This window comes from Uloborus diversus, chromosome 2 (assembly GCF_026930045.1).
Source record: "Uloborus diversus isolate 005 chromosome 2, Udiv.v.3.1, whole genome shotgun sequence".
Lineage (NCBI taxonomy): Eukaryota > Metazoa > Arthropoda > Arachnida > Araneae > Uloboridae > Uloborus > Uloborus diversus.
This window is the reverse complement of record NC_072732.1, coordinates 156,284,747-156,297,317: the sequence shown is the minus strand read 5'-3', so window position 1 is coordinate 156,297,317 and position 12,571 is coordinate 156,284,747. Positions and strand designations below refer to the sequence as shown.

The window sequence follows — 12,571 nt, the reverse complement described above, 5'->3', positions numbered from 1 at the left end:
CTGAAACTAAGCACTTTGGAATACCCATGAGAATCCTGAGTTTTACATTGCAACAAAAATAGCAATGTGTTCAATAACATTAATAATATGCCAGTAGCGGATTTTAGAGGGGGCTACCACTCCTCCCAAAAATAGGACAAATTAATTTAGTTACTTCATTTACTATTTTTAATTGACAGGAAAAAATTCAGTAGTGTAAAAAAGAACACAAAACACATGCAACATATTTTGAATAAAAGCTTTAGTACTACTGGAGTAGGAGCGTGCACAGAAATTTTGTGGCCTGTCACAAATTAATTTTATGGGACCTCCTCCATATTATTTACCCCCTACGTCCCAACATATATTTCACCCCTCATTTTAAAAATCTTGAGCCCCCTTCAGGTTCGGGCCCAGGTCAACAAGTGTCCCATCTCGCCCCTGTGCTCCCTGCACTGGAGTAAGAGGCCAGCCCTGTAAAATATAGTCAACTCACTGGTTTCGAATTCAAGGTAACGCAATATTGCGATTCGTCCATCAATTCTTCTCTGATGGAATCAATAACACTGGTAAACAAGGTTTCTGTTCCTCAGTAAGTAAGTTGTGACATATATTTTAGGGGGTGCTGAAAAATAATATGACAATAAAAATATTCTTTTATCTCATCACCCACAGATTTTTGAAAAATATAAAATCTTTAAAATTTCAATTTAATGAAATTTATTCAATACATGTACAATATTTTTGTCATTTATCACATTATGAACAATTACAAAGCGGAAAACTAGTATAAAACACAAAAATTATATTTTGTTTAAAAAGTTGTGGAAGAATAGAAGAGATTTTTGATGAAAAAATAATGATACTCGTAAAAAATTTCCTAAATTTCAAACTTCGTGTAGCTGAACAAAAGCCTTAAATGCGGATGTTCTCTTATCGGCACTATCTCAAACTAAAATAAGATATACTATTCTAATATGTTTCCAACAGTAATCCCGAGCATATTAGGAGTTAACCGCCCTTCATATTGCGCTTCAACTGGTGGAAGCAGTTGCATGGTCGTCGCTCACAGCTCCCATACTTTCAGGGGGAAATTTTCAGTGAAATTGAACACCATAATTTTTTATAACTTTTTAACATGTCTTTATCTAATTTCTCATAGTTAGGTCATCAATTATTTCCTAAGAACTGAGTCACAACATTTTAAAAATCAATCCATGCTGTTTTTCCTAAATCACTTGAACTAACTTCAAAATTTTGGTCTTTCATAAGCTTTCTTAGTTGTGGGTCAAGGAAAATACCCTCCTTAACTTTTGCATAAGTGAGAATTGTTCCTGCCAGTATTGGATCCACACCCATTTTTATTAATTTCTTTAATGAAATTCTTCATCATCGCAACTTTATGTGTAAAGTGGAGAAAATATAAATTTTTTTTAAAGCGATTAGAGGAACATTTTGTATATATATATATATATATATATATATATATATATATATATATATATATATATATATATAAAATTAAGCAAACAGAATTACAAATATTAAACAAATTATAAATAACAAATGATGATAAAAAGGAAAAGTGCAAACAGCTATTAAGTAGAAATAGATAAAGAGTGAATCCAGAGCTCATCAGCCGTGGAGGATTCATTAATTATGGTCAAAAGAATTTCTTTTCAGTCTAAAACATAAATTTCTAAAAAAACTAAAAAATTTCCTTCCAAACTACCTTTTTAAAAATTCACACTTTGAATTTCTTTGTTATGATCTTCTGATCTACAAAGTTGGTTCTACTCAACAACATCAAACTTACTACTGCACCTTTAGTTTTTTGCAACAATCCTTCGACTATTTAAACTTTTCAAAACTACACAGTAAACTTTTGGATTTTTTTCCCATCAAGGATCTACAAATTGTCTTCAGCTACAAATTCAATCCTCCTTTCTCGAAAAAAATTCTAAACTATCAAGAAGTTGCAAAAAATTTTGATAAATATTTGAATTTTGATTGTAATTGTGCTAATTACTCTAATTCCATCTTCTTCAACTCTGATCTTGGTCATATTCTGACCGGTGATTTGAATTTTTTACAAAACAAAAAACTCATTAAACTTTTTAGTTTGGGTACTAAATATCGGCCTAATTTTCGTATTAATTTCCTAAAAGCTTTTAATAAGCTTACATTTGAACTTGAATATTTTTTAAGAAAAATCCCCTATTGTTTTAATGTTCCACTTAATGCATTTCTTGAATATAGACACCACTTTTTAATTGAACTGAAATCACGTTTACGTGATATTGTTAACACAGATTCTTCATACTTCCATCTCTCTGCTGATGAAAATAATGCCATCAATGATTTTAAAAAAGCATTTGTCTTTACAGTTGTTGATAAAGCCAGTTCTAATTACTCTATCTGCTGCATAAAATTATATGCTAATATTTTGAAAAATGAAGGAGAAAAAACCACCACTTATGTTTCTTCCAAACTTAATGAATCCTCCATCATCAAAAAATTTGCTGCTGCTTACAAACTTTTTAAATTGCCACGTCCTGATTCTGTTAACTTACCTTACTTATATACAATTCCAAAATTTCATAAAACACCTGTTGGATTTCGCTTTATTTGCTCTGCCACCAACACCATTGGAAAAAATCTGAGTGTAAAGCTTGAACAGTTTCTCAAAAAAATTCTTGAACAACTTAAACTTCAACAAATGAATTGGTTCTGGATTGTTAATAATAGTGTTGAAGTCATCAATTTACTTAATATGCTTGATATAAATTACTTAGAAACTTTTGATTTTGAAAACCTCTTCACCAATATCCCACTCATTGAACTTTTTTCCTCTGTTTCAGAACTTTTTAATTCAGTCAAGGATTCCCTTGATTTTAATGAATTGTTTTTTCTTGGTCTTTTTAAATTTTGTATTTTCAATAATTTTTTCAAAAATGGTAATTCATGTATTCTACAAATTAATGGCATAGCAATGGGAGCTAATTTTAGCTCTACATTAGCCAACCTTTTTCTTTTATATTATGAGAGAAAATATTTAATTGACAATCCTTCCTCTACACCTCTTTGTTGCAGATACATTGATGACTTTTTGTGTATAAATTTTCCTAATTTTTCTGAACTTAGCAAAACTATTTATCATAGTTCATTAACGCTCAAAAAGTCCAGTTCTAATCAAAATAGCTTTAATTTCTTGGATATCAACATACAAATTGACTCAAATTGTTCCACTACAATCTATGATAAAAGACGTGAATTCAATTTCACAGTTAACAGCTTACAAGATTTTTGCTCCTGCTTAAGTAAAAAGGTTTTTATTGGCATTATTGTTTCGCAAGCTATCAGAATTAAAAGAATTTGCAATACCATTTCTGCATTTAAGCAAGAATTTTCAGTACTCAAGTACTTACTTTTTAGTAATTACTTCCCTAAAAATCTAGTTGAATACATTTGCTTAAGTATAGCCTTTGATGAGCATTTCGCTTCTTTTGAAACTGTTTAACTGTGTAAATGTATGATACAACCGTGACAAACCATTTTTTATGAATCACTGGGGTGGATGAATTTTTTACACGTGCGAAACAGGCGACTTGGTATGTCTATGGACTGATTTCTGGATTTGTTTTTATGTTTTTAATGTTTTGTTGACAATTGGAATGTTTTTTTATCAGGTTGAACAATGGATTTGGTTTTGTTTACGTGGATTTCAAGGTAAGACAATTTTGTTATAGGCAGGTACTGTCCCGTAGGCTAATTATCGGAACTTGTTTTCCTAATTAGTCGAGGCGAAACCCCCTGCTTTTAGTTTTAGGTTTGAGCTCTAGTTTATTGTTTTTAGCTTAGCAAGTGGTGCGTTTGCCAATTGTTACTCTATATTACACGTACTGGAGCTTAAACATTCTCTTCTAGTTTATAGTTAAAATTTTGGTCTTTTGACCATAATTAATGAATCCTCCACGGCTGATGAGCTCTGGATTCACTCTTTATCTATTCCTACTTAATAGCTGTTTGCACTTTTCCTTTTTATCATCATTTGTTATTTATAATTTGTTTAATATTTAATTCTGTTTGCTTAATTTTATATTTACTTGGGCTTTTTAGTTTTGCTGCATTGCGCATCTATGGGCTCTTGGTGTGGTCTTTTCAATATTTTTCACTTTTATTATTATTATTTTATATATATATATATATATATATATATATATTGTTTAAGCTCTGGTCATTTCTTTTTGAAATAATGTTCATTTTTTGCCCTGCTGTCCCACTGGCACAGAAAATGGCAGTATATTGTATATTTGAGTTGCAGAAAAATGAGAATAGGCAATTACTTTAAAAACTGTACATACACTCCACTTATGATGTGAGTAGTCAATTTCATGAAGCAATATCTTCATATTTTCATAAGATTCTTTCAATATGCAAGGATAAGCTTTGGAAACTGATGGCAGAGCATTTCCACGCACCGGAAGACCACTTCAACTACGGTGATCTTGCGCGAAATTGAAACAATACGGAATGCTAAATGCCATCTGCTCAAGGCCGCACATATAAAACTTATCAAAGAGAATTTGGCTTCTACTCTCTTATTATATTCTATCACTGTAATGAGTAAAAAAATATGCGTCTATGGATCAAATGAATCTAAAAGAAAAATGTAGTAAACTTGTAACTGCTATAAGATAGCCTAAATAATCCGAAATTTATCAATGAATTTTTTTTAAATTGGAGGGTGATAGAAAATTTTTGGAAACATATTCTTTTTCAGCACTTTGAAATGTATAAGAAGCACCCTAAGTACATTGAGGAACAGAAAATTTGTTAACATTTGTTTTTCAGTATAATTAACAGTTTAAAAACATATGTAGACATGCCTAAAAGAGTCCTTTCGATTCAGGGAGCTATTTGTCAAATAATAGATTTATTTTTCAGCTTATAAAAAATGCAAAATGAATGAAATCACATGGTAGTTTCTTTGCAAAACCATGATATTAATGAAAACGGCCTGTAGTATCAAAATGTCACCTCAACTATATCATGGCTTTAAAAATAAATCAGTAACTGCTTTGAAATTCACAAAGAAATAGTCTCTGAATTCTTCAATAAAACTTGTGTGTGTAAAAACTATGGTTATCTTAATAACATCCTATTTTATGATTAAAATATAAATTGATTTATAAAAACTCAAATGTGGTATGGGTTTATTGCCCTGCTATACCTTACCCTTGTGTTATAGTCATTATGACAATGTTTCTAATTTAAACCGCTCATTTTATAGCATCTTGGTGAAATCATATTTGGTTTTGTTTTTAATTCATTTGAAATGTTAAAGATATTTTATGTCTACATTCAAAGAATATTAGTGCATAATATTTATTTAGTAATGGTAGATTAATTGGCCTTAATAAATTCACATTCATTGCTTCCTAAAATCACATTTAATAAGAAATTCATGAAAACTTAGGTATGAAACATTGTATGTAGGGAAGATGGGAGGGGGGGGGGTACTCTATTCAATTTCCTAGCCCCCTCCAAAAGTTATTTCAGTATCTGTCCCTGTAATATGCTACCCTGTCATGAGACTTCTTTTTCTTACAATACTAAAGAAAACAAACTGCTCAATGAACAATACTTAACCATGCATTCAAATAAATATAATAGATGCACAGTATACTTACTTTCCTCCATTGTTCGGCCGACTTTGCTGGCCCCTGTCCAAGTTGGTTGAGGAGGGTCGCCATCTCCTCGTATTTCCGTTTTCTGTCCTGCTTGGTAAAAGTGGCAGTTAGTTTTCCTTTACAAAGTGACGGATTCTCCTCCATGAATTGGATCATACAGGCCATCTGGTCCTTCGAGGCCTTTGATTGCCGCCGCCTTTCTTTGCTGTCCATAACTGAGAGAGAGAACTAACACAAAGGTACGATGTAAATCGAAAAAAAAAGGTATAGCGTCGTCTGCTTAGCATTGCCAAGCCAATGATTACGATACATTCCAATTATAATGCCAATTTTCCATTGGCTAACATAGATTGGAATGAAGGCATGGCTTAGTACATATGGAACCTTCTATATCGGGCAGGATTTTTACACACGTACAGAATATTTGGGCAGAGATTCGAGCAGTTATGGTATGTATGTTAATAACATACGTTGCTAGCGTTTGTTACGATGTTTCCGTATGATGACATCACGATTAACATATATGTTATTTACCTATGGGCAAAGACTACACCTCCAACTTTTCTATAGAAAGCTCGTCATGAGTGGAGTACAATCTGTTCGCACAGAGCCCATATGACAAATTTTTGAGAGGGGAAAGCATAAATGTAGCTTTCAGTAAGAATTTTCGATTTTTTTTGTGCATGTTTATATCAAGGTAAACTTTTACCAGTTAATTTTTAGACAATAAATAAACTTTGAATTCGAATGATTTTCAATATTTCTCGTGAACATATTCGTTATTTTTTATAAATTTTCTCTGCGACTGATCTTAAATGAAGGGCAAATACATTCAGGTCTCTAATCAAAGGGACTGGTGCCAGAAATATGTCCCTTGAATTGTTAAGATTAGAACACAGCTTTTGACTTGGAAATGCTCAAAAAAATGAAAAGGATGTTAACGCACAGCCGAAGCAACATTTAGGACGCGTAGACATTGCGCAGAGTCATCACGCCTTCACTGTATAGTGGCTCCCAAAAGTGTTCGTATACCTTGCAATTTTGTAGTAAAATCAAAATAACGCAAAACTGAATTCGAATATGTAGTCCTTTTTTTTCACACCATTCCTATGCCATTCTGAATAAAACCCAGTAGTTTTTTTCAAAATATTGCCAGATTTTATTTTTGAAATTTGTCAAAAAACGAAGACACAGACAAAAAATACGCCAGTAAAGTCATCGTTACTGAATTATTTTTGAATAAATTCATAATTAAAATTATCATATGTGGTTTTTTTACTATTTTTGCATTGTAATGACAATGTAAAGTCATTTGCATTTAATTTTTTGTTTATTTATTCTCTAATATTGAGCTTATTATTTTTAAATGGCAGGCATACGTTGAAAACAACAAACATGATTTGAAATTTGATTTTTTTCCCTCACAGTAGCCGTAAATTGGTTTGAAATGTCTCTAAATTGGTAAATTTATGCTATTCTATAGTGAAGTGCTTGATAAAATGCTTTAAAGACAAGAATCGGATCGAAAACAAGGTAAGAAAAGGTCAACTGACAAAGTTAACAATGCGTGATTGGAGGTTTACAGTTAAAAAAAAATATAAAAAATACACATTTCAGAACTGAAAAAGTTTCTGCATAATTGAATGAAACATTTTACGTTTAATCTTCACCTAAAATTATTCGCCAAGTTCTCGGATTAGCTGGATTAAATGGGACCTCTTCCCGCAGAAATTTTATTGTTCACGCGAAAAACAGTAAGCTTACGCTTTCCGTCGTAAAATCAATGATAAATAAGCTCAAAACGTTTTGGAACAACGTTGTTAGATCTAAACATGCTAAAACTTGTTGCAGGTACGGGACATTTGATTCAATGTCCTAGATTCTTACTTCATTATTTTACTGAATTTAAAGTAGAGAGACAGCACTTGACTTCAACAAAACTATTTATTAAAAACAAATTAAAAGCATGGTTAGTTTACACACGCGTGAAGAAAATGAAAAAACAAGTCCTGACTACCACAATACTGGCAGTTTTATACATTAGACAACACTGTTGCCACGCCAAAAGTAAAGCCATTAGAAAAACAGAACAAGGTTAATTTGCATAAACATGAAATAAACAACATTAGTAATTAAACAATAACACAAAACATTGAGAATATTCTAAAATTCAAATTCTCTATTTTCAGTTCTAACAAACGTCTTACTTATAGATGAAAATTAATTCCACATTTTGTGTTAAATTGTTGTATAATCGTAAATGGAAGAAAAAAATATGGAATTTAATCTTAAGAACTTAGTTGGATCAGCTAATCAGGACGGTGAAGGTTAATGTGACCAGATGTCCCGCTTTCGGCGGGACAGTCCCGCTTTTTGTCTTACTGTCCCGCCAAAGTGTCCCGCTTTGTCAAAAAAGTCCTGCTTTTTTTTGTTTAAATTTAGTCACACAAGAAGTATAAAATACAATCTAGATTTTTTAAACACTTTTTCGATTTTTTGCTGTCAGTAAACGTAAGAACGCCATGTAAAATGTTATTCTTTAATGTTTAATACGCTGAACACCATGATTTGGATTGAAGAGGAGGAGCAAGTACAACTGAAAATAATAATTTTGATTAATAAATTTGTTGTGTGATGCAATATTCTTTACATCAATACCATTAAATTATTTTCAATTCGAGTTCTTTATTGGTACATTTGAGTTATTTCTTGGCATTTCTCTGTTACGTAAAATATTAAGCCTGTAGGGAAAAAAACTACTCTCTACCCCCCCCCCCTCCTCCATCATGTGTCCTGATTTTTAGCTTGTAAAATCTGGTCACATTTGTGAAGGTGTTCTTGTGTGAGGGTGCATCTTAGCATCAGGACTTGGAAATTTTGAATTTTTTGATGAAATAATGAATTATGCTGTTCATTTAAGTATTTTAAAAAACAATTTTAAACTATCAGCCCAAAATTTGGTACTCGGAAACAACTTTGTTTTTTATCAGGATAACGATGAGAAGCACACGTTTGCGTTTCGTGCCTCAAAATTTGTCCTTAAGCTTAGAAATATATCCTCAGTCGCCAGATTTAAACTTAATGGAACATATTTGGAGATATCTGGTGGCTAGATTCCGAAAATACACCATTAAAACGAAAAGTGAACTAGAAACAGTAAGATTCGAAGTGCGGCTGAACACTTACTCAGAAATTGCACAAAAAAAGAAAGAAAAAACAATGTAATCTATTCCCAGACGTTTATAAGCTGTTGTTGCTATTGCATGATAATCTACTAAATAATAACTTAGTAAAAAGTTAATAATTTACTAATTTTTTGAAATTTTTTCAAAGCGTACAAAGACTTTTGTGAGATAAAATTTCCAGCACTTTTTGGTTTTTGATTTTTTAAAAATTAAGTTTTAATATTTTTTTAAAAATGATCATGTAGTTTTGTTGAAAATTGATCATAGATCTTATAATTAAATACCTATTCCGAAATATTAATTCTAACCAATGAATAAGGGCCTATTTCATTGAGAGTCGTAGGTGTATGAACACTTTTGGGAGCCACTGTATATGACTTTCTGGCCAGGACCCACACCCTATAGTTTCCCTAGCTTCCCTACAGTCCTAACTTGGTTCTTGCTGACTTTTTATTGTTTCTGCAGTTAAAAGAAACCATGGAAGGACATGGTTAGAAGCATCCAGGCACATGTTTCATTGGCTCTAAAGGACATTCCGAAAAAGGCCTTTTAGGCATGGAAACACCACCTCCAACAGTGTATGAACGAGAGGGTGCTATTTTGAAGATTTTTGATTCCTTGTACAAATATAATTTATCAATTATTTTTTATGAATTCGGTCATATTACTTATGGAACCTTTATGGAATTACCATGTACTTTCGCTCTTGAGAAGTATAATACAGTACTGAAAAATTAGCTGAATATTGCCTTTACCAAACAAATTTTATAGATCCTGACCAAGGACCCACACAAAGAACATATTAGCAAAAAAAGTTCAAATAGGTAGCTATCAAAAGAGCATATTGGGACATTTTTTTTTTTTTTTGACACAAAAATTATTTCTCTCATGCCCATGTTATGGAGATATAAAATCTTTATGGAGATATAAAGTCCGAGAAAATTTTAAGAACATTACCAATTTTAAAGATCAGAAATTGAAAAAAAAACACCCAACTTCACTATCTGGGTTCGGCAGGATAGGACATCCTACTGCAAAGCATGTGAAAGACGCTTTAAATTACTCATCTATACTCGCTAAATTTGGTGACTTTTCTAAAATTTTAGAAAAATTTTAGACCACATATTTCGATAATGTGGACATTAATAACATACACACATTAATTTTATCTTTCTGAGCTTGTTTGAATTCATTAATCAAACAAATTTTTTCAGTCCATTCCTTTTTTTTTTTTTTTTTTTTTTTGCAAAATAAATCCAAAATTGTCCTGCATGCCAGAAAATTTTAATTTCCTGGTATGCTGGTTGGCTTCACCTACTTCTGACGTGCCAAATGGTGACGAGTAATTGGGTACATTTTTAAAAGGAAATATCCATCATACTATTTTTTCTACTATTAGCGATATATGTACTAATATTTCGCTTTTTTGAAAAAATAATTTACTACGTCCAAGAAAAAATGGCTCTCATTTCCAGAAAGGCTGCCAGCTCTGATCTAAAGTATTGAATTCAGTTGGGTAATTTTGAATTAAACATAAATGCTTGCTTTAGTGCAAATCCAGTTTTACTTCACAGTTGATATGTTTACCATGAAGGGAATTTCTAATTAGAAAAAGCTTAGATAGAGTGACAATCTGTGAATATTTACAAGTCATAAAATTACAACATTCATTCAAATACAAACAAGACTGAAAGAAACACATAACAGGAAAACGTGCTTGTAAAAATGATGTTACATAAAGAATAGAAACCTTACCTAAAAAATCAGTATTTAGCAGAGCAAACAAATACAATGGCACACGAAAAAAATCTGGAATCACAAATTTTCGTCAAAATTAAGCTGCTGTATTTAGCCTATAGTAAAAAAAATTGTAAATATTATGACATAGCTTTTTCCACAGATGGGAATTACAAATAGAAATAGGAAAAAAGCTAAATTTATCATTTAAATAAGCAAGGTTCGTAGAATGTGAAGACATTATGAATATCAGTTAAAACCTTTATATAGTTTTGTCAGTTTTCAGATCTTTTGAAATTTTAAAACGCAAAGAATATGATGCAGTATAAATAGGACTAAAAGAAATTCTTAAAAAGATATTTGAAAATTTTAAAGTATTGAGCTACCCCCCCCCCCCCCTCCCTTCTATAAAATGACTCATTTTGTCTGTTGCTTAACTAATGAACTAAACGGAACATTATTACACCAAATACATTATTACATGTTAACTAAACAGTCCCTATGCATTGGCATACCATGGTTATACAGTAAAACCTGTCTACAACGATACTGTTGGGACCTAAAAAAAATATCGTAATAAACAGGTTATTGTTATAGACAGTTTGATTATTCAAGCTGACATTTTGCTGGGACCAAAAAAAAAAAAATTTGTTAAAGACAGGTTATCGTTATACACAGTATAGTTATAGACAGTATTGTTACACACAGGTTTTACTGTAGAAGGATTCATTGTTGCATATGACATAGAGAGGTATTTACTGCTTTTTATCAGAGTTGGTAAAAAACGTTTTTTTCCCCCTTTGAAAAACAAAAATTTTTTTAACCAGGTTTTTTTTGGTTTAAACCAGGTTTATTTGGTTTTTTCACTATTTGTAAGAAAAACAATTTTATTTTAAGAAAATCATGAGAATTTTATCAATTAACTGGTAAGGAATGTCTAATATTCATATTTGTACCTAATTTCTTCGCAATTAATTAAATAATTAAGAGTAAAATCTTGTAATTCCATTTCATCATACGTATACATTTCTATTGGAGAATATTGTTAGAAAATCTTTAACTATTATAAAAAATACAATACGTAAATGGGCCTTGGTATAAATAATGAAAAATTAATTTACTGTGATAGTTCAGACAATATTAACTACTACAAATAAGCAAGACTAAATTCATCACAAGTCTGATGTTCATTACAGAACTTTAAAAATAAAAAGATTGAAGAAAAAAAAATACTGTTACAAATCCTGTAAATAGTAATTATTGTAGTAACGTAACCTGTAAATAGTTTCCCGTAATGACTATACAACCCCTATACATATGGCTAAAGTATACAACCCCCCTATTTCTTTTTTTGTTCATTGATAAAATTTGATAACGGTCTACTATTTTCCAGAAGCGTTTGGAATATTTGAGAGATTTCTTTCGATGTTTATAAAGGCGTCCCGCGTGATAAAAACTTGAGTTTCGATTGAGAATTTGTGCTGTGAATGTATTAGATCTGTTTATTGCGAGGCATTTCGCTGTGTTGTTTTTCGTATTTGGAAGTAAATACGTGTGTAACCGTTGAGTTTACGGTTTGTGTGATATTTGCTTAATTGCTGATGATTAATTTAGCAGTTGTTGACGATCTTTCCTGTACATACTGTAAATAAATTCTCTGTGTTTTTAATCAAGAACTGTGTCGTCCTTTCAAGAAATTTGGAAGTCTCACCGAATCCGTTACAATTTGGCGCCCAACGTGGGGCTTCTTCTAGACTTTCTTGGAGTAAGTGTGACTTTGGACATTTTTTCATAAAGACTGTTTGAATTTATAGACTCTGTTTTTATGGTGATTACTCGCGCAATGGATGATCAATTAAAACAACTTCTTGACGCAATCAATGCTGTGAAAAGTGACTTGACTGAAAGTTTTGCGGTTAATCAAGACCAATTAAAAAATGAATTAGCGACTAACCAAGAACTGTTAAATAGTGATTT

At 31.4% G+C, this 12,571-nt stretch overlaps 1 protein-coding gene across 2 annotated transcripts in view; it reads right to left on the bottom strand.

The window, feature by feature from the left end:
- LOC129217441 (anaphase-promoting complex subunit 4-like) overlaps window positions 1–12,571 on the bottom strand; it is a 59,898-nt gene that overhangs the window by 31,782 nt on the left and 15,545 nt on the right. Inside the window, exons 2-3 of one of the 2 annotated variants that reach the window (XR_008580214.1) lie at window positions 10,613–10,710; window positions 5,673–5,900 (exon numbers count right to left, since the gene is read on the bottom strand). The gene's annotated coding sequence lies outside the window, so the exon portion shown is untranslated. The remainder of the gene's footprint in view (window positions 1–5,672; window positions 5,901–10,612; window positions 10,711–12,571) is intronic. The other variant, XM_054851739.1, reaches the window with a different exon arrangement.